Source organism: Carlito syrichta, unplaced genomic scaffold (genome assembly GCF_000164805.1).
Source record: "Carlito syrichta isolate Samal-C Ts95f unplaced genomic scaffold, Tarsius_syrichta-2.0.1 Scaffold301909, whole genome shotgun sequence".
Classification (NCBI taxonomy): domain Eukaryota; kingdom Metazoa; phylum Chordata; class Mammalia; order Primates; family Tarsiidae; genus Carlito; species Carlito syrichta.
The window spans coordinates 147,127-166,778 of record NW_007246005.1 but is presented as its reverse complement, the minus strand read 5'-3'; the positions used below and the strand labels follow the sequence as shown (position 1 = coordinate 166,778).

The following is a 19,652-nucleotide window of genomic DNA, read 5'->3' as shown; positions in this document are numbered from 1 at the left end:
AGAATTCTCAGAGCTATCACTTCAAGAGGATAGACCAGGGCATGTAGGGATGAAGGCAGAATCTTTGATTATAACTGTCTCTACTAGATAAATTGGCTTATATTTAGACATATTTTGTCTGGCTCTGGGATTTGTGAGTCAGGGTCAGTCCCATTACATTATCAGACTCTTTTTACTCTGTACTCTGCATGAATAAGCTCTGCTGGGCATCATGTAAGAGTGAAATGGATCAGAAGACATTCTTCAAGATGATCTTCCCTGAGGGCAGTTGACAGTCCTTTGAAATGTCCCCAAGGAAAAAGTAATTTGGAAGCATCAGTTTTTACTCTAAAGGACACCACGGTTGATCACCAAGCAAAACAGAAAAAGTAAGATTTTATATTGACTAGAGAGAGATAAATGTAAGAAATTAATTAATATATTTAGTTTTTACCAAGACTGATTCCTTGGTAGTTATGGAGCTTATTAAAATGATATCTACTGAGGTTTAATGCAAAGGCATTTACTAGATATAAGTAGTTCCAGAATTCACTTTAATATTTTTCCTAGGAGGCAGTTATCTTTATAGTTAAGGAATGTATCAGGAACCCCTCTCCCTTGGCCAAAGTGTCTGGGAGGAAACCCTTTGCGGTCACCTAAAAAGTCAACTTTGCCAGTTCCTTGATGGATCTCATAACAAGTCACAAGATTATATATTTTTCAATGCCATGTTTTCTCTTCATTGACTCACTATCTAACATATATATGTATAAAATACTGTATACCTCTGAGAATTTTGTGTCAGGCATTTGATCTGGTAGTTTTCAAAGGTAAACAAGCCACTCTTTGTAGCCTTGTATGCCTCATAGCAGATCCTGAGGGTTGTGAAATGAAGAAGTAGGGACGCAAGTGATAGAAAGTAGGAAGAGCAAAAATGTCTTTTAGTTGTTTTCAATTGTGCTTTTGCCCACAAAGAAAAACTTGTGTGCTAGAGGTAGATTATTTGCCCATACTTTTGGATGCTGGATCAATTTAGACAATGATTTGAATGATGAGTTTTTCCTCCTAACCTGTCATTCAGCTTTGGTCTCTTATGAAGATAGATTCAGAGAAGACAGAGATTCATTCAAGGAAAAAGGCAAAAATTGCAGCAAACTAATGGAAGTGTTAAGAGTTGTAGTGTCCTCACTTCTATGCCTGATTTAACTAGTAATATTTGTGTATCAAGCAGGCTTAGTTTTAAGCCAATTTAGAGTTAAATATGACTTAATTTTTCTTTTATATTATTTTAAAGATGTGGGGTACAATTCAGGACTTGGTATACAAGTGGTCATCGTACAGGTGAAGTTTGGGTGTCCCTTCGGTCCTCACTTTGCTTAGTTTGAGATAAGATACCCTTATTGATGTGTGATCCCACCCAACCTGGAAGTACCCCACTACTGCCGATTGCTTTCTCATAGTATTACGGTAAATGTTCAGGGACTGCTTAGGAGTGAGAACATGTGATACTCTTGTTCTTTGTTTCTGTGATAGATCTCTGAGTATAAGAGACTCTAAATCCATCCAAGTTGCAGTGAGTCCATATGTTTGTTCTTCTTTATGGCTGCGTAATATTCCCTTATGTATATATACCACATTTTAAAAAATCCAGTCCAGTTTTGAAGGGCAGCATGGTTGGTTCCATGTTTTTGCTATTGTGAGTAGTGCTGTAATAAACATGCATGTGCAGGTATCTTTTTTGTAGAATGGTTTGAGTTTCTCCAGGTATATTCTCAGTAGGGGGATTGCTGGGTCATATGGAAGGTCAATGCCTAGTTAGAAATCACCACACTGTTTTCCAAAGAGGTTGCACTCGTTTGCATTCCCAACAGCAATATAGAAGCGTTCTTTTTCTTCACATCCTTACCAGCATCTGTTGCTTGTTTTATTAATGATGGCCATTCTTACTGGGATTAGGTGGTATCTCAATGTGGTTTTGATTTGCATTTCTCTGATGATGAGTGAGGCTGAGCATTGTTTCATGTGTCTGTTGGCTGCCTGTATATCTTCTTTTGAGAAGTGTCTATTCATGTCATTTGCCCACTTTTTAATGGGGTGTTTGTTTTTTTTCCTTTGGGCATGTTTGAGTTTCTTGTTGATCCTGGATGTTAGGCCTTTATCAGATATACAGTTGGCAAATATATTTTCCTCTTCTGTGGGCTGTCTCCCTGCTCTCTTGATGATTTCTTTTGCTTTGCAGCAGATTTTCAGTTTGATGAGGTCTCACTTGTCTATCTTATCTCTTATGACATAAGCACTTGATCAGGAATTGGTTGTCAGTTCTAATTTCCATAAGGGTGTCTCCTGTAGTTTCTAAGGTTCTTATAGTTTGAGGTTTTATGTTTAGGTCTTTGATCCATTTAGAATTGATGTTTGTGTATGGTGATAGATAGGGATCCTATTTCAATCTTCTGCATGTGGTCAGCCAGTTTTCCCAGGAGCATTTACTGAATAACTTCTCCTCTCCCCAGTGGTTGGTGGTGGAGACTTTGTCAAATATGAGTTGGTTGAGAAATTGAGGTTTTGCTTCTGGAATCTCTATCCTGTTCCATTGGTCCCTATGAACTTAATTATTCAAAGCAGTTGTTCTCTGAGTCTCTGTTTTGTGTAATAATCACTGGGGGACATTTAAAAAGTGTGGATTCACAGCACCACTCACAGACATTTTGACAGAGGAGTTCTAGTTATTGTTCAGGAACTATCATTTGAATAAACATCCCAAATTTCATTTGATAAATGGTGCCAAGTGTTCAATCACATTTTGAAAACACACTATTCTTCAGAGACATTTTCAGTGGAGAAAATGTGGGAGTGCAAAAAGTTAAGTTGCTATTCTGGATGGTCTGGGTATCAGAATTACCCATTTGAGATGTTTTGCATCCGAGTTTCCAACTGAAGTATTCTTTCTGGTGGAAGTTTGCATGAACTCAGCTGAAATTTAAACTACTATACTAGAATGTTCAATGGAGGGGTTTTTCAGAAGCTAGCCTCAAATAAAAAGGAATGGAAAGGGTCAGCTGTAAAGAGTCTTGAAGCATAGATCCAGAAGCATTGTCAATGCTAGCTAACTCTAATAGATTTTTGGGAAGGAGAGATCAGAAAGAATATAGATGAAAAATGATCAAAGAAGCAATAGAAGAACATTTCTCAGAGCCACAGTATGACTTGATTCATCATATTGAAAATATACATCAAATGTTGAACAGAATAAATGATAAAACAATTAATAAATAATAAATTAGTTTATAAAAATTATTTTAATAATGTTATCTTTTTTTTGAGTTGGAGTCTCACTCTATTGCCCAAGCTGGAGTGCAGTGGCATGATCATGGCCACCCCAGCATCAACTGGCTGATCTCAGGCAATCCTTCCACCTCAGCCTTTCAAGTAGCCGGAACTACAGGTGTGCTATTACACCCAGCTAATTTTTTATTTTTATTGTAGAGACAAGGTCTTGCCAAGTTGCCTGGGCTGGTCTTGAACCTGCAGGCTCAGGCAGTCCACTCACCTCGGTCTCCCAAAGTGCCAGAAGACCAAGCTTGACCAATAATATATCTTAATATCAAGTTATTGAAAGTATATATCATTATGTTGACCAGAATAAATAAAAATAAAATAATAATTATAGAAATATAAAGTTATAAATTATCATAGAAATACAATTTAAAAATAATACAATTGTAACTATTTTTATTGTAAATTATCACATTTAATTATTTGCAGTTTTATTTATATATTTCATAAATATAAAAATAAAGTTAATTTTATTATATATTTATTATAAGTTATTATAATTATTAATTCTGTTTAATGTTTGCTGTATTCTTTCAATATAAAGAATCAGCTGAAACTGAGGCTTTGGGAATTTTAAAAATTGTACATCTGGTCATTTTCTTCCTGAAGTTTTCCTGAGTGCTTCTTCTTGAAATCATAGTAACAGTAATACTACTAAATTATCATTACTCTGTTTTAGATCTATCCTGGCAAAATTTTCATACTTTTAGAACTAGTTTAGTGAATAAACAAATAAATTGTATTATTCACAGATAAGTTAAAAGCAGATTGATATTAAATTCTTAGCAGTAGCAATACAAGATATTATAGCACTATTTTAAATATTCTTATAGGAATATTATTTGGAAATTAATACTATGTAGTATCAGAAAGAAACAAGTAAAACTATTAGTAAAAACAATTGTGGTCATATAATATACAAATTAAAAACAGTTGGCAATTAAATTCCAGTTGGGTCAATACAGTAGATGGTGTAGTATGGATGAGGATAGTGTATGTGTGGCAGTGGTGGTGAATTGAGTGAATATGTGCAAAGTTGATAGAAAATCATTTTTTAATGTATCAGATAACAGTGGAGGATAGTCATGATGCACACATACAAAAGGATGATTCTATCCTAACTAATGGAGTAATACAATGAAATTAATTTTAATTAATACCTCAAAGATAGGGAGAAAATCCAAACAAAACAGGGAGTCATATATATACATAAAATAAACTGGCAGAAATAAGTCAAGATTTCCATCCTAAGGTATGCCAATATGGGCGCATATATATCAAGACATATCCAAGAGAATGTGCATGGCAACACTATTCATAAAAATCACAAACTGGAAACAACTCAAATATCCATCCACATTCAAGTAGGTAAATAAATTGTGGCATATTCACGCAATGAAATGCTACACAACAATGAAAACAAATATCTTAGGTACATACAACAATATGGATTAATCTCACTAGGTTGTGAGAAAAAAACCAAATACAAAAGCATTACATACTGTGTGTGTCCAAATAAAAAAAATAAATGTCTATAATCTCAATGCTTTGGGCAGCCGAGGCAGGAGGATCACTTGAGGCCAGGAGTGTCTGAGGCTGCAGTGAGCTATGATTGTGCCACTGCACTCCAGTTTGTGTGACAGATCCAGACTTGTTTCTAAAAATTATTTCAAAAAAAAAAATAAAGAGAAAAATAAGCAATTGGCAAAATAGTCCCATCTTCCCAATGTTTATGACCCCAAAGTGAGTCATTTTTGATTCCTCTTTCTTTCACTCCTCACAATCAGGCATCACATCTTCATAATTTTACAACTAATTTACACGCGCTTATTGATTTCCTTATAAGTGCCAGGTACTTTACTGTACAATAGGGTTGGAGAGATAGCTAAGAAAAAGTTGAACAGGGTTTCTCAAGCCTACAATCCAGCAGCCTAAAGGGGAAACTAGAGGTGCAGAAAAGATATACATCAAACAAAGCATCAGTGTAGGTGCCTTTCACCTTTGGTGGCCTCGCTTTCTATTTCTAGAGAATGTAGAAGCCAGCTGGTTAGACTTTTCTCACTTTCAAACACTTTCACCTTCAAATTTAAGACTATAACATCCATCCTTGTGTTTTTCCCTCTGGTCCCCAAGGAGAAAGTGTTTTAACCTCTCTGCGAGACTCTCTCTACTCGAAATCCTGCTCCTACTCACCTCCCCTTGGGTCTTGTTTTCTGTATCTTGCATCTAAGATATCTCTAGAATCTTACTTTTCTGATTGCTTCACTTTGGACAAGAAACATGCTCAAGTCTTCTCATTCTATTTAAATGGAAATTGGATCCTGCTTCCTCTATACATTTTTGTTTTCTTTATATTTCCAATATAGCTAGATTTCTCAAAAACGTATTTGAATTCAGCCTATCTGGGTCAATAAATGTTTGTTGATGAAATGAATTGATGGATTCGTCTCATCCATTTCTCACTATTTAGTCTCACTTCTGCCTTCATCTTTTTCTTAAAAAGTTCTCTACAGGCCTGAAACTCACATCAAATTCCTAAGTCAGATTGTCTATTCAACATTTTCATCCTACTCATCCTAAGGACCTATGTTTGTTGGTGACTACCTCTCCTTTCTTGTCTCCATCATGATAATATTCCTTTAAGTGAATCTGATCACACAAGTACCATAGATTAGAGATTTAGTGACGATATACTAAAAACCCTAGACTTTATTTCACACATGTTTATTGAAAACTTCCAGTGTGCTGGGAAATGTTCTAAGTGTTTGGGTTAACTGATAAATAAGACAGACTAAAGACCTTCTCTTAGAGAATTTACATTTTAATAGGGGAAGCAAACCATGAACTTGTAAATACATAAATTAGCAAATAAGAATTTCAGAACTTTGTAAGTGCTAAGAAAGAAATAAGCAGGTAATAGAATGGAAAAGTAGTTGAGGCTACTTTGGTTAAAATGTACCTGTCTGAGGAGTTTTGACTTTACTGCTAATCATGGGATGCTTAGGGCTCTTCTTGCCTTTTCTAGTTTCTATCAAATTTTATTTTCTTCTTAGTCTCTGCCTCTTATCCTAGATCTCATTATTTCTTTGAATTTGATGTTGCTCTATGTACTTGTTGAATTACCTATGTGGTCTGACAATTAGGTTCGTAAACCATCCTAAAAACAGTGCTACATATCTCACTGCTGAATATCACTGCAATCACCTTTGAAGTATTTCTCTTGGGAAACTAATCACTGACACTAGCACCTAGTCCACATTAGAAATTCCTGACTCTAGTTGTTTGGCTAAATTTTTTCCTAGGAAAATTTTTGATGAGGATATTCATTCAGTTTTGGTGAAAAAATAATGAAGTGGACAATTTTTATAACTGGGAATGCTGGTTTTCCTAGTTCTTTCCCTATAATTGTTCTCCCTGTTGGATACCAGTTACATACTGGACATTAATTTGCCCTATTTATTTGACTATTCTGTGTAAGTAGTTCTTGAATTTATTTCCTTGCTCCCTCTTGTGGTCAATTTTCCACAATTCATTCCAAAAACTTAAATTGTTTACTTTCTTGTTTACAAAATTTTGAAAACCCTTCATTAGTTTATAATATAAGCAAAACCATTTGTCCCTGGCATTCAAGACCCCTCATAACCTGGCAACAACCAACCTCTCTAATTCCTTTCACAACCACTCTACTTTTTCTATCACTCTCTTTCCTTAGAAGCCACACTCTGCCATCGTCTCTCTGCTTCAATGGCCTCAGGATGTTTCTTGATCCTGCATATTACATTATGTGCTCCTTTTCTCATTATTATTGAAGACTTTTATTAATCTTTGAGGTTAAGTTTGTACTTCTCTTTTCTGTGCTTGCAACAGAACCTGCTATTCACACGAGTCAAATTAACAATGGTAAACTACCTGAGCCCTTTGCTCCTGAAAAACAGTTATGGCTAAAAAATTCATCTATCCTTTTGTGTATTCTGAGAAAGAGCATACTGCTAAGAACTTCCTTTCCCCATAGGACTTAGATAGGACTCATTTTTCTGGTTTTTTTTGGGGGTGGTGGTGGTAGTGTTTTGTTCTTGTTTTTTAATGGCAGGTCAGACAAGGACACTTTAAATTTCCATTCTTTGCCTCATAAACCATTATCTGAACTGTTAATGTCAAAAACCAATAGAAAGAACATGATTATTAACTTGACCAAACATTAGTTAAGCTTCTCTTCTTTTTCCAGGTTCTTAAACATTGACCAACTTTCTCCTGACCCAGCATACAACACTTCCTTAATATTCTTCCTAAGAATTAACTGGCCGTAAAGAAAACATTTCCTGGTTATCTCACGCCTCCCATATGGGTCTCTTTTTAGCCTTGTTTACTCTTCCCCATAAAAGAAAATTCCTTTGTGCCTGGTCTTTGTGATATTTGTAGTTCTTATGGTTGGATTATTTACCCTATCATAATAGTCCCCTTCTGCTTGTTGTAAAATGCCTTTCAAATACAGTCTCTCTTTGCCTAAATCTGGATTTGTTTTCATTTGATAATATGAATTACCAAATTGTTTCTTGTCTGTTTCAGTTATATACTCTCTCCTCTTCCAGATTTGTATTTGTTTCTTGATGATGCTGACCTTATATTTGTATTCTTAGCATGTTTTATTCTCCCTGTGTCTCTGGCTATTCTTTATGATTAATTACATAAATTTCTGTTTCTACTTTAGTTTCTGGTTTTGTTGTTGTATCTCTTTGTCTACTCCATTTCCCACCTTCACATACCTGTCTTCTGATGCCAAGTTCCAGTCTTCAGGTTGCTCCAGAGACCAGCATGGAGGGAAGCTTCCTCCCTCAAGGCTGGTTGACTGCTGACTCACACTTCCAGCCCAGGCTTTGGTTCCCTATGTGAGAGAGGGGTACATGAGTTTTTGAACCTGCATATCAAGATGACCAACCAAACATATGAACTCCCCAAAAATGTGGCTGGGTAGAAACGTGGGTTGCACCCAATTTGCAGCTATGTCAACTTTTGCCAACTCTGAAGTTATGAACTAAATCTCTCCTTTTGGGATGTGACTCTAAATTGTGAAAGAGTTGAAGTGCAGAGTTCCCAAATAAGGCCCTCACAAGAATGTCACTGATGATCAGAAGCTTCTAAAATTACTAATTTTTTTTGACAAATTGCCTCTTTTAAAAGGCTCTTTACAAATACAAATAAAAAGCTTACGTGACTAATCAATACGAAAATCTACCAAAATTTTCTCTTAATTAAACATCCCACCTTTAAAGCAATAGATTATAGAAGTTAAGGTCCTAGCCGGGCTCGGTGGCTCAGCCTGTAATCCCGCGCCTTTGGGAGGCTGAGGTGAATGGATTGCCTGAGCCCGCGGGTTCGAGACCCGCCTGGGCAGCGAGACCTCATCTCTATAATAAATCAAAAAATCAACTGGGCGTGGTAGCGCGCACCTGTAATTCCGGCTACTCGGAAGGCTGAGGCGGAAGGATCGCCAGAACCCAGCAGGTCGAGGCTGCGGTGGCCGGGAGCGGCCACTGCACTCCAGTCTGGGTGACAGAGTGAGACTCCAACTCAAAAAAAAAAAGAAGTTAAGGTCCTCAGATCAAGAAGGCATAGAAAATACTTTCTTTTCCCTATTCATTAAAGAGCTAGACCCTGAAGTCAGTAATCTAAGAAATAAGATAAATTAAAAGGATCATATCCTGAACAATACAACTTTCTGATCTTTAGCTGATACTTTTGAAATTCTTTGTAAAAAGAAATTTCCATCTATAGAGGAAAGCTCCATTTGTAAGTGTATCTATTCTGGCCTTTACAAGTATTCTTTGACAGGGATAGATTTTCACTATTTAGTATAACCTAAAGTTTTGGAGGGCCAGGGAAGGCAGAACTTACTTTCATTTTCTCTAGATGACTGAACTGCTGCTTTGGCTGTCAATTTGGGTGGAGCAGCTGGTTAGGCTGTGTTAACTCGTAAGACCACCATCTGAGTTCTGCAATCAGCCTGAGCTGCTGGATGGGCACTGCAATAGTCTCTTATCTGGCTGGGCCGTAGGGTGTATTTCATGACTAGAAGGCACTGCTATTTGAGTTCAGCAGTTGAACAGGGTTGCTGGAGGGGCCCTGAGGTTAAGGATTGGGGTGGATGCACCAAATGCTGTGCTTATGCCTCCCATCCTGGGTGGTGTCTAGGGGTGAACTTTGGTTCATAGGGGAGAATTAGTGCCTTCCTTTTGTCAAAATTTGCTGATGACACAATATCAAATAACAACCCTCTATGCCTAGACCTCATCTGCTTTATTTGCTATATTTTTCTCCTTAGCGATTGCTATCATCTAACATTCTATTCATGACCTTGTTTATTTGTTGTCTCTCTCCACTAGAATGTAAGTTCCATAAAAAGAGAGACCATCTCTCTTTTTAAACTCTTGAATGCCCAATTTTAGAGTAGTAGGTAAAACATAGTAGCAGCCTAATCATATCAAACTACTGGACACTTAACTAGTGTCTTAGAGAATTAGAATTTGATATAAAAAATTACTAAAGCAGGGGTGACTTGTAAGCGATAGAAATATATTTTTTATAATACTGGGGGCTGGGACTCCTTGAACAAGGATTGACATATTCAGTGCCTAGTGAAGGTACCTGCTTCCTCGTAACCAGACATCGTCTCACACTAACCTCACTTGTTGGAGAGGGGTGAAGTGTCTCTGGAGGGACTTTTTAACAAGGGCACTAATCCTGTTTGTGAAGCTCTGCCCCCATGAACCAGTCACCTCCCATAGGCCCTAGCTCCTAATACCATTATGACATTGGGAATGAGAATTTCAACATAAAAATTTTGGAAAGGACATAACAGACTATTCCAGTTTCTAAATTTTCTATTTATGTGTGATTTTATGGTGAATGAATTTGCCAAATTATCTTGCATGAATTTATACATTTAGTTAGAATAAATTCATAGAGGTATAATTGTGAGGTCATGTTCTTTTAAAATTTTATCAAATGCCTTTTATTTATTAAATGAGAAAAGCAAGTAATTTTTCTCTTTTAACCAATGAATATGGTGAGCTATAGGGATATATTTGCTTTCAAAGGATTTTTAATCGATACATAGCATATTTTGAAGTAATATAGTGTGACGTCTCTAATTTATTCTTTTTGATTTGTATTGTTTTGGCCATCCAGGGTCTTTAGTGTTCCACACTAATTTTAGGATTTTTTTTCTACTTTCATGAATATTGTCATTCATATTTTTATAGAGATTGCATTGGGTCTGTAGGTTGCTACAGAGTAGCATCTCTGGGTAGTAATGTCATTTAACAATATTAATTCTTCTGATCCATAAGCCTGGGATGTCATTCAATTTGTTTGTTCCTTTTTTCCTCTGTGTCATTTCCAATAACCTGTCTTTGAGTCCACTGATTCTTCTGTCTGACTGATTTACTGTGCTATCACGAGATTCGAATGCATTTTTCAGTTCAGGAAATGTCTTTTTTGTTTTACAATTTATTTTTGTTTAAAAAATTTCAATTTCTTTGTTAAATTTCTCTTATAATCTTTGATTTCTCATTCTATGGTATCACGGAGTTCACTGAGTTTCTTGAAATATGCTTTTGAATAATTGATATGAGAACTCACGTATTGCCATCTCTTTTGGCCAGTTACTGACTTTTCTTTGCCTTATGCATTGGACAACTATTTATTTATTTCAGTTTTGCTTTCTGTCTTGTTTTGGTCTTTCTAGAGTACTTTGCAACTCACCTGCTGAATCCCCTTTATCCTGGGTCAGTGCCACCATTTTTGGCAGCAGATGGCGCCTTAAGCTTAGGTTTGTCATGGCTTTGCAAATCTGAAAGCAGCTTGTCCTTCCTGGAGTAGTCCCAAGGTGTACACGTGCTTTGTAGGATGACTGACTAGGGTTTCATGCCCAGGGGACCCTGGATTGTGTGTTCTATAGGGTGGTGCTACTGAACAGCCACTTTTATTTGGCATCTCCATCGTCTGACATTAAGTGCACAATTATCTGGGCTTGGATTTCTAGTATTGTCTCCCCTTTTTGTCTCAAGTTGCCCTCAGGATCACCCACCCCCAACCCTGACCCTCAGGCACCCATGATGCTTTCAATAGGTTGTGGCAGGAAGTGTTTTCCTGTGAAGGATCACAGATGGTGGGAAATCTGATTGTCCATCTCAACCTCACTTTTTCCAGGGTAGAGACTCTGATTCTCTGGAAAATTTTCTGTGTGTTGCCTGTAAGCTTGGGAAAAGGAAATTACAGATATAGAAGTTAGTTTCTATTATAGTCTGCTTGGAATACTTCACTTCTGTGGCCCTCAGGATCATCTCAGTCTAGGTTTGTGTTGTGAGAAATTGCTGGTGATGCACTGGATTTTTTTTTTTTTTTTTGGTGAGTGAAGCCAATTTGCCTCTTCCCTGTCATTTTGAAAGGTTGTATTTTCTTGTATTGAATATTCTTTGCTTTCCAATGATTGCCTGATTATTATTTTGTTCTTTAGTACTTTTATTCAGTTATGGCTAATATGTCAAGACTTTTTTTTTTTCAAATTTACTTTTTGTAGAAAAGGGGTTTTATTATGTTGCCTTGGATGGTCTTGAACTGCTGGCCTTAAGCAATTATCCCATGTAAGCCTTCCAAAGCGCTGGGATTATAGGCATTAGCCACCATGCCTGGCCTGTGAAGCCCTTTCTTAGATAATTTTTATATACATTACTAGATTTCTCCTCTGAATATCAAGTTATATACCTACTGGCAATATATAAAATATTTATTTCCACATATATTTGTTAACATTAACATTATTAATTTTAATGTTTTCAACTTTTTAAAAATTGTTTTATTTTGCATATATTTGGCTCTGATTCATTTATAATGCATTTATTTATTCATTCACATTTTAACCTTTCTACTTTTTAGAAATGCATTTAATATTCTGCCACTTTTCCTTCTGATGTGTTGATCCTTTCATACTAGTTGATAGGCTTATGCAAACTATACATTTTAAGATTGTAAATTTTTATTTTTATTTTAGAGACAGAGTCTTACTGTGCCACCCAGGCTGGCAGGTAGTGGCGTGATCATAGCTCACTGAATCCTCAATCTTCTCGGCTCAAGCAATCCTCCCACCTCAAACTCCTAAGTAGCTGGGACTACAGACGTGTGCCACTACACCTAGCTATTTTTATTTTTGTAGAGGTCTTTCTATGTTGCTACTATAGTTTGGATGTATGACCTCTCCAAATCTCATGGTGAAATGTGACCTCATGTGCTAGAGGTGGGGCCTGGTGGGAGGTGTTTGGGCCATGGAGAGAGATTCCTGCCAAAGTCTAGTGCCATTCTACAGTAAGTAGTGAGTTCTTACTATACTAGTTGACATGAGAACCTATTGTTTAAAAGAGCCTGGCACCATCTGCTTACTCCCTTGCTTCCATTCTCACTATGAGGCATGACTTCTTCCTCTTTGCCCTCTGCCATGATCATAACCTTCCTGAGGCCTCATGAGAAGCCAAGGAGATGCTAGCATCATGCAGAACTGTGAGCCAAATAAACCTCTTTTCTTTATAAATCAGCAGTCTCACGTATGTTTTTTTGTAGAAATACCAATATACTAATGTGGTAAATTGGTACCTAGAATTGAAGCACTGCTTTAAAGACACCTGAAAATGTGGAAGTGGCTTTGGAACTGAGTAATACGCAGAGGTTGGAAGAATTTGGAGGGCTCAGAAGAAGACAGGAAGACAAGGGAGAGTTTGGAACTTCTTAAAGACTTGTTAAATGGCTGCAATCAAAATGCTGATAGAAATATAGACAGTAAAGGCTAAGTTGATAGGGTCTCAAATAAAAATGAGGAAATTATTTGGCTACCCTTGATATGCTATAGCAAAGAACTTGGCTGCATTGTGGAATGCTGAAATTAAGAGTGATGACATAGGGTATGTGGTGGAGGATATTTCTAAGCAGCAATGTGCAATAATGTTTTCAAAGAAAGTCTCTTTCATAAGTCTGAATTTTTTTGATAATACAAATTATGAAATGGTTTCTTCTCTGTTTTTGCTATGTACTCCCTCTTTTCCCGGATGTCTCTTCTTATAATAATGATGTCAAATGCATATTTGTGCTTTTAGTATGTCTTGATCTGTGTCTCTGACTGATCCTTATGATTATTTCCATCAATTTCTGTTTCTCTTTTAGTCTTTGGTTCTCTTGTTGTATCTCTCTGTGGACCCCATTTCCTAGCTTCTCCTTTATCTACTTGTCTCCTTGAGGCCAAATTCCTGTCTTCTGTTTGCTCCAGAGAGATCTGCAGGAAAAATAGGTTCCTCCTCTGAGACTAGTAGACTACTGGCTCACAACTCCATGTCAAGCTGTGGCTCTCAATGTGGGAGAGGAAACTGAATATTTCTTCTGAGGAGGAAGTAGAAAGCTACTTTGACTTCTGTGTTTGCTTTCTCTTATTTTAAAAAAACATATCAGGCGATTTAAAGGAAGCAGTGCACATTTTATTCTAAATCCTGGGTTTAAAAGTTAAAAAAAACTGTAGTTTGTTCCATGAAGAATCTTTATAAACTGAACTAATCAAAATCAACAATTCAAAGTGCAGACAATACAGATAGTTATCTTAGTCTATGTTTTGTTGCTATTCAGGAATGTCTAAGGCTGATCTATAAAGAAAACAAGATTATGTGGTACACGATTCTGCAGGCTAAACAAGTATAGCGCTCGCATCTGCTCAGCTTCTGGTGAGGGCCTCAGGCTGCTTCCACTCAGGGTGGAAAGGAAAGGGAGCCAGTGTGTGCAGAGAGAGACAGAGAGAAAAAGAGAGAGAGAGAGAAGGTGCCGGGTTCTTTTTAACAACCAGTTCTTGCAGGAAGTAACAGAATGAACTCATTGGTCCCATGGTTCCCCCCCAGGAGAACACCCATCTCTTCTTTAGGGCTCCGCTTCCATAACCCTAACACTCTTCATTAAGCCATGCCTCCAACACTGGGGATGAGATTTCAACATAAGATGAGGTGCAGACAAAGAAACCACATTAGAACTAGAGCATTTCAACCTGGGCTCTCCAAATCCCACGTCCTTCTTGTGCAAGATACCATCGATTTTACCACAGTAGTCTAAAAAGTCTTGTTCCTGCACCAACTCAAAATCCAGAGTCCCAAGGATTATCTGAGGCTTATGGCAAGTTCCATACACCTACAATTCTATAAAATCAAACAGAAGTTATTTACTTCGAAGATAAAATGATTGTATAGGCATTGGGTAAACACCCCAGTCCAGAGAGAAGAAATTGGCCAAAAGGAAGGAATGACAGGCCTCCCACAAGTCCGAGACCCACCAGGGAAGACATTAAACCTTAAGGCTTCAAAATAATCTTTTTTGACTTTTTGTCCTATATCCTGAGCACACTGGAGTGAGAGGTGGTTTCCTAAGGCCTTGAGCAGCCTTGCCCCTGTATTTTTTTGGACATACTCTAAGTGGCAGGTCTCATGGGTTATAGTTGAATATCTATAACTTTTCCTGGCTGAGTTGCAAGCTGCCAGTGACTCTACCATTCTGGGGTCCTGGCAGCATCCCTGCCCCTGCAGCTCCACCAGCATTGCTCAGGGGGACCCTCTGAAGTAGCTCCAACCCTGTTTTTCCACTCAGCATTGTATAGAAGCCCTCTGCCATGGCTCTGTGCCTGCAGTAGGTTTTTGGCAGGGCTTCCAGCCTTTCTAATAGATCCTCTAAAGTCTATGTGGAAGCTATCAGAATTCCACCACTCTAGCATTTTGGATGTCTGCAGACCTCACACCAAGTAGATGCCATCTAGGCTTATGGCTTTTGCCCTGAGCAGCATCTGGGGCTATTTGCACTGCTGCAGCTGAGACAGCTGGATGCTGGGGGCAGCATCCTGAAGTTCTTGGGGCAGTGATGCCCTGAGCCTGTATCCCCAAACCGTTCAGTTTTCCTAGGTCTCTGGGCCTGTGATGAGAGACCCCACCTTAAAAATTTCCAAATGCCCTCAGAGTCTTTTCCCCATTGTCTTAGCCATGAGCACCCATCTCCCTTTTAGTCACTCAAATCTCTTTAGCAAAGGGTCTCTCACTGCACTTTTTGATTCTTCTCCTGAAAAGCTCTTTCCTTCTCTATCACATGACCCACCTGTGAATTTTCTAAATGTTTTATGCTTTGCTTCCCTTTGAATGATAAATTATGCCTTCAGATTATTTCTTTGCTGCCATAAGTTATTACAAGTAAACACACTACTTCTTGAACACTTTGGTTTTAGACAGTTTATTCACCAGATACCTTAGGTCAGGGGTCCCCAACTCCCAGCCATGGACTGGTGAAGCTTCATCTGTATTTATAGCTGCTCCCCATCATTGACATTACTCCCTGATCTCTGTTTTCTGTCAGGTCAGCGATGGCATTATATTCTCTTAGGGGCATGAACCCCATTGTGAACTGCACATTCGAAAGATCTGGGTTGTTTGCTCCTTATGAGAAACTATAATGTCTGATCATCTGAGGTGTAGATGAAGTGGCGATGCTAGCACTGGAGAGCAGCTGTAAATACAGATTAACATTGGCAATGAGGTTTGACTGCACAGAGACCAGTTGCTTACAGACTCATATCAAAACCCTATCAGCGAATGGCAAGTTAGTGATAGTTCTTCAACTGTACAGCTGCATCTGCTGGCAGGCTTAAGTCAGAACCTGACACTTATTTTAGTCATTGCATGGCCCTCCCATTATTTTATTTACCAGTTTCTTCGTGCCTCCTTTTTTATGGTGAGTTGTATAATTATTTAATTATATATCACAATGTAATAATAATAGAAATAAATGTTATGTGCTTGAATCATCCTGAAATCACTCCCTCCCCCACCCCACTGTCCATGGAAAAATTATCTTCCAGGAAATCAGTCCCTGATGCCAAAAAAAGGTTGGCGATTGCTGCCCTAGGAAATCACTCTTAAGTTTGGCTTTCACAAAACCTTAGGACATGAAAACAATGAAGCCAAGTTCTTTGCTACATAGAAACAAGTGTGACCTTTGTTTCATTTCCCAAGAAGTTTCTTATTTCCATCTGAGATCTCATCAGATGGCCATTACTGTCAATATTTCTATCAGCATTTTGGTCATAAGCACTTAACCAAATTCTTAAAAGTTCAAAACTCTCCCTCATCTCTTTGTCTTCTTTTGTGCCCTCCAAACTTTTTTACCTTCTGCCCATTACCTAGTTCCAAAGCCACTTCCACATTTCAGGTATCTTTATAGCAACAGCACACTCTCAGTACCAATTTTCTGTCTGAGTCCTTACTGTGTCCTATAAATGATACCGAAGACTGAGTTGTGATTTGTTTTATGTTGTAGATATTTATCCCTTATCAGAAATATAGTTTGCAAGTACTTTCTCCCTACCTGTGTGTTGCCTCTTCAGTTTGCTAATTATTTCCCTTGTTAGCAGGAGTTTTTTAGTTTGACACAATTCCATTTGTATGTTTTTGTTGTCTGTATTTTTAGACTCTAGAAAGCACAGCTAACACCATTGTTATAGTTTTCCTCTTATATTTTTTCTAGTTCTACAGTTGAAGGTCTTACTTTTAATTCTTTTTATCTATCTTGAGTTGATTTTGGTGTATAATGTGTCAAGAATCCAATTTTTTTCTCCTACGGGTAGACATCCAGTTTTCCCAACACCAATTGTTGAAGAGATATCCTTTGTGTATATTTTTAGCACCTTCGCAGAAAAACCCTTGGCCATAAATACTTGGAATTTGTGTAAAAATTAGGCAGGTAAAAGGGGGAAGGCAGTAGGGACTGCATGAACAAGTTGTTATAGGGAGATATGCATAGGGAAAAGAGCAAAGGAAGAACTTTTATGCTTGTGGGACATAGAATTAGAGGCAAAGAAAGTAGCTGGTATAGTGAGCAGAAGCCTGATCAAGAAGGGAACGGTAAGGAATCTGGACTCTTACCGATAGAAAATAAGATAATGGAAATCATCAACAGGGAATTCAGATGATCAGATTCTATCAGCACAGCTGTAGTATACAGGGAGGCCGGTTAGGCTGTTGCAGCAAACCATGATGTCTTGAATTTCATATTAGTGTCTGCAGATTTGAAAAACATCAGGGAAGTAAACTCAACATGACTTGTTAATTCTGGTGTAGAAGATGAGTGTAAGGAAATAATTCCTGACTTTTCTAGTGGTCTTCTCTGGTTATCAGGTTGAGACAGTGTTAATAGCTAAGATTGCTTTGTTACCTTTGAAGAAGGAAGTGGGCATTACGTTGCCAATTTTACTGTAAATAAATGGAGCCAAAGACAAAGAACATTTGAGAGAAGTGCTCTCTTGGGTTTGGAATGTACTAAACAAGTCTCTAGAGGGATTTGGGGGAATATTTCAACAACTGAGGCACAAAATTGTTATTTTTAGGCAAGATGAGTAAAATTTTTGATACAATGTTGTTTCCCTTGTATTAGTTCTGATCTTTAGCAAATGTTCTAGGATTCATGCACTCTTATTTGGGCCAAACATTAGACAGGATGCAGTGTCCCTTGAGATCCATGGTAGTGAACCATATGATTATGAGCTCCTGATTGGCAGAACTTGTTTCTTCTTACTCTATATCTTTAGCATCTAATCCAGACAGATGGTATCGAATCCAGGGCCTGACATAGGGCAAACCTTTGATAAATATTGTATCCCTGCTGTTTAAATTGACGCTGGGGACTAGCAGGTGCTTTCCAAGCCTATAGAGAACTACTGACAGTCTGAAAGGGAAATATATTTCTGGGGCCTAAGGAAAAATGCATTGACAGTTGTAGGTTTGATAAATGTTTTTAATATCTTCTATATTTTACCTAAAATGTAAGAAAGAGCTTTCTAGCAGTACTGTGAAGAACAAAGTGGAGTAGAGGGAAAGAGGGGGAGAATTCATCTATTGAGACCAGATAAGTCCTACACTAGGGCAATTGCAGAAAAATAGCACCAGGATAGTTCTTTCACTGAAGTTCATGTCCACCAGCCAGACTAATGTCCACTCTACTCCCATTCTTACTTTTATCTCAGATAATGGATGGTTTCAGTGGGCCAACTACACTCTGAAGGTACAGCCTAAGATAAAATCTCCACTGGGGATATGGCAGTGCTCAGGAAAAGGGTGATGGCTTCTTTCCAAGTCTTCCCATGACTACCACTCTATTCAAGTCTCTGAGCTGAAGGGTAGGCAGCCAGGCTGGGCCAAACCTGCTTTCATAGGAACTAGTAGTTATAAAGGAGCTCCCTGCTTCTCATATGCTCTGGCCATTCTGAAGCCCAGTTTCCCTTTTCTGAGTTCCCAGTGATGTCCACATTTGACAACAATAAAAACTTTCAGGAAGTTCTCAGTTGGTTTAATTTCCTAATTCTCCTCTCAATTTGTCCCTGTCTTTATCTGCTCACCCATCAAGAGGAAGGACCTTGTAAATCCTGGAAATCCAAAATCCTCTGCTGAATGTCTTCATTCTTTGGCCAGAGTGCTAGAACATCTGAGTTCTTAGGTCCTCTCCTCCAAGGCCTATTGTGATGTGGAGGGGAGCACGTGAAAGTAATACGTGATCCTGTCTAGAAACAGGAATGGTTGCGGTGTCCCCTGAAGGTTCCTAGGGTACCAGATTGTTTAAGGAAGTTTCACTTGCAGAAGTTCACTCCCCAACCCTTGTCAGGAAGTAATCTTTCTCACAGAGATCTTACAGGCTCAGTATCCTTGAGACTGTATGTCAAAACAGAATCATCTTCAGGTACGAGGTTGGAATTGTAGATACATACATAAACTGCCATTAAGACAAAACTGTACTAATAAAAATTGACAGAAAGCTAAGGAGTAGAAATATTGCCATGAATTTAGTATTTCAGGCAGAATGAGGATTTGGATAGTTCTCTTTCACCAAGAAATCCCAAGGAAAGGGGAAAAAATCGACTGACATATACTCATATAAAGAATTTTATCTATTGTGCAAAGAGATGGTCATGTGGCTCCCCAGAAAGTTTTCAGTCGCATTAAGACTGTCAATTTTATAACTCTAGCTCCAAGTTTTCTTAAAGATAAAAAATTCTCCAAAGGTCTGTATCTGTGGGCACCGATGAGGGCTAAGACCCTTGAGATTCAGTTACATCCCTGGTGTCTGAGCTGTGGATGCTGCTTCCTGGTCCCGCCACAGTCCCTGCAGCAGCGGGTTGAAGGGTATAAGGTTGCTGTCTCTGAGGCAGAGGCAAGGGTGGGAGGCAGTTCCCTTTGTACTGGATCACTGCCATTTTGACTGGATCTTGCTCATCCGATTTGGGATTTGCA

General features: G+C 38.1%; 1 pseudogene; it reads right to left on the bottom strand.

Annotated features, from left to right (window-relative positions):
* Positions 1-19,615, bottom strand: part of LOC103257954 — a 77,347-nt pseudogene extending 57,732 nt beyond the window's left edge.
* Between the last annotated feature and the right edge of the window lie 37 nt (positions 19,616-19,652).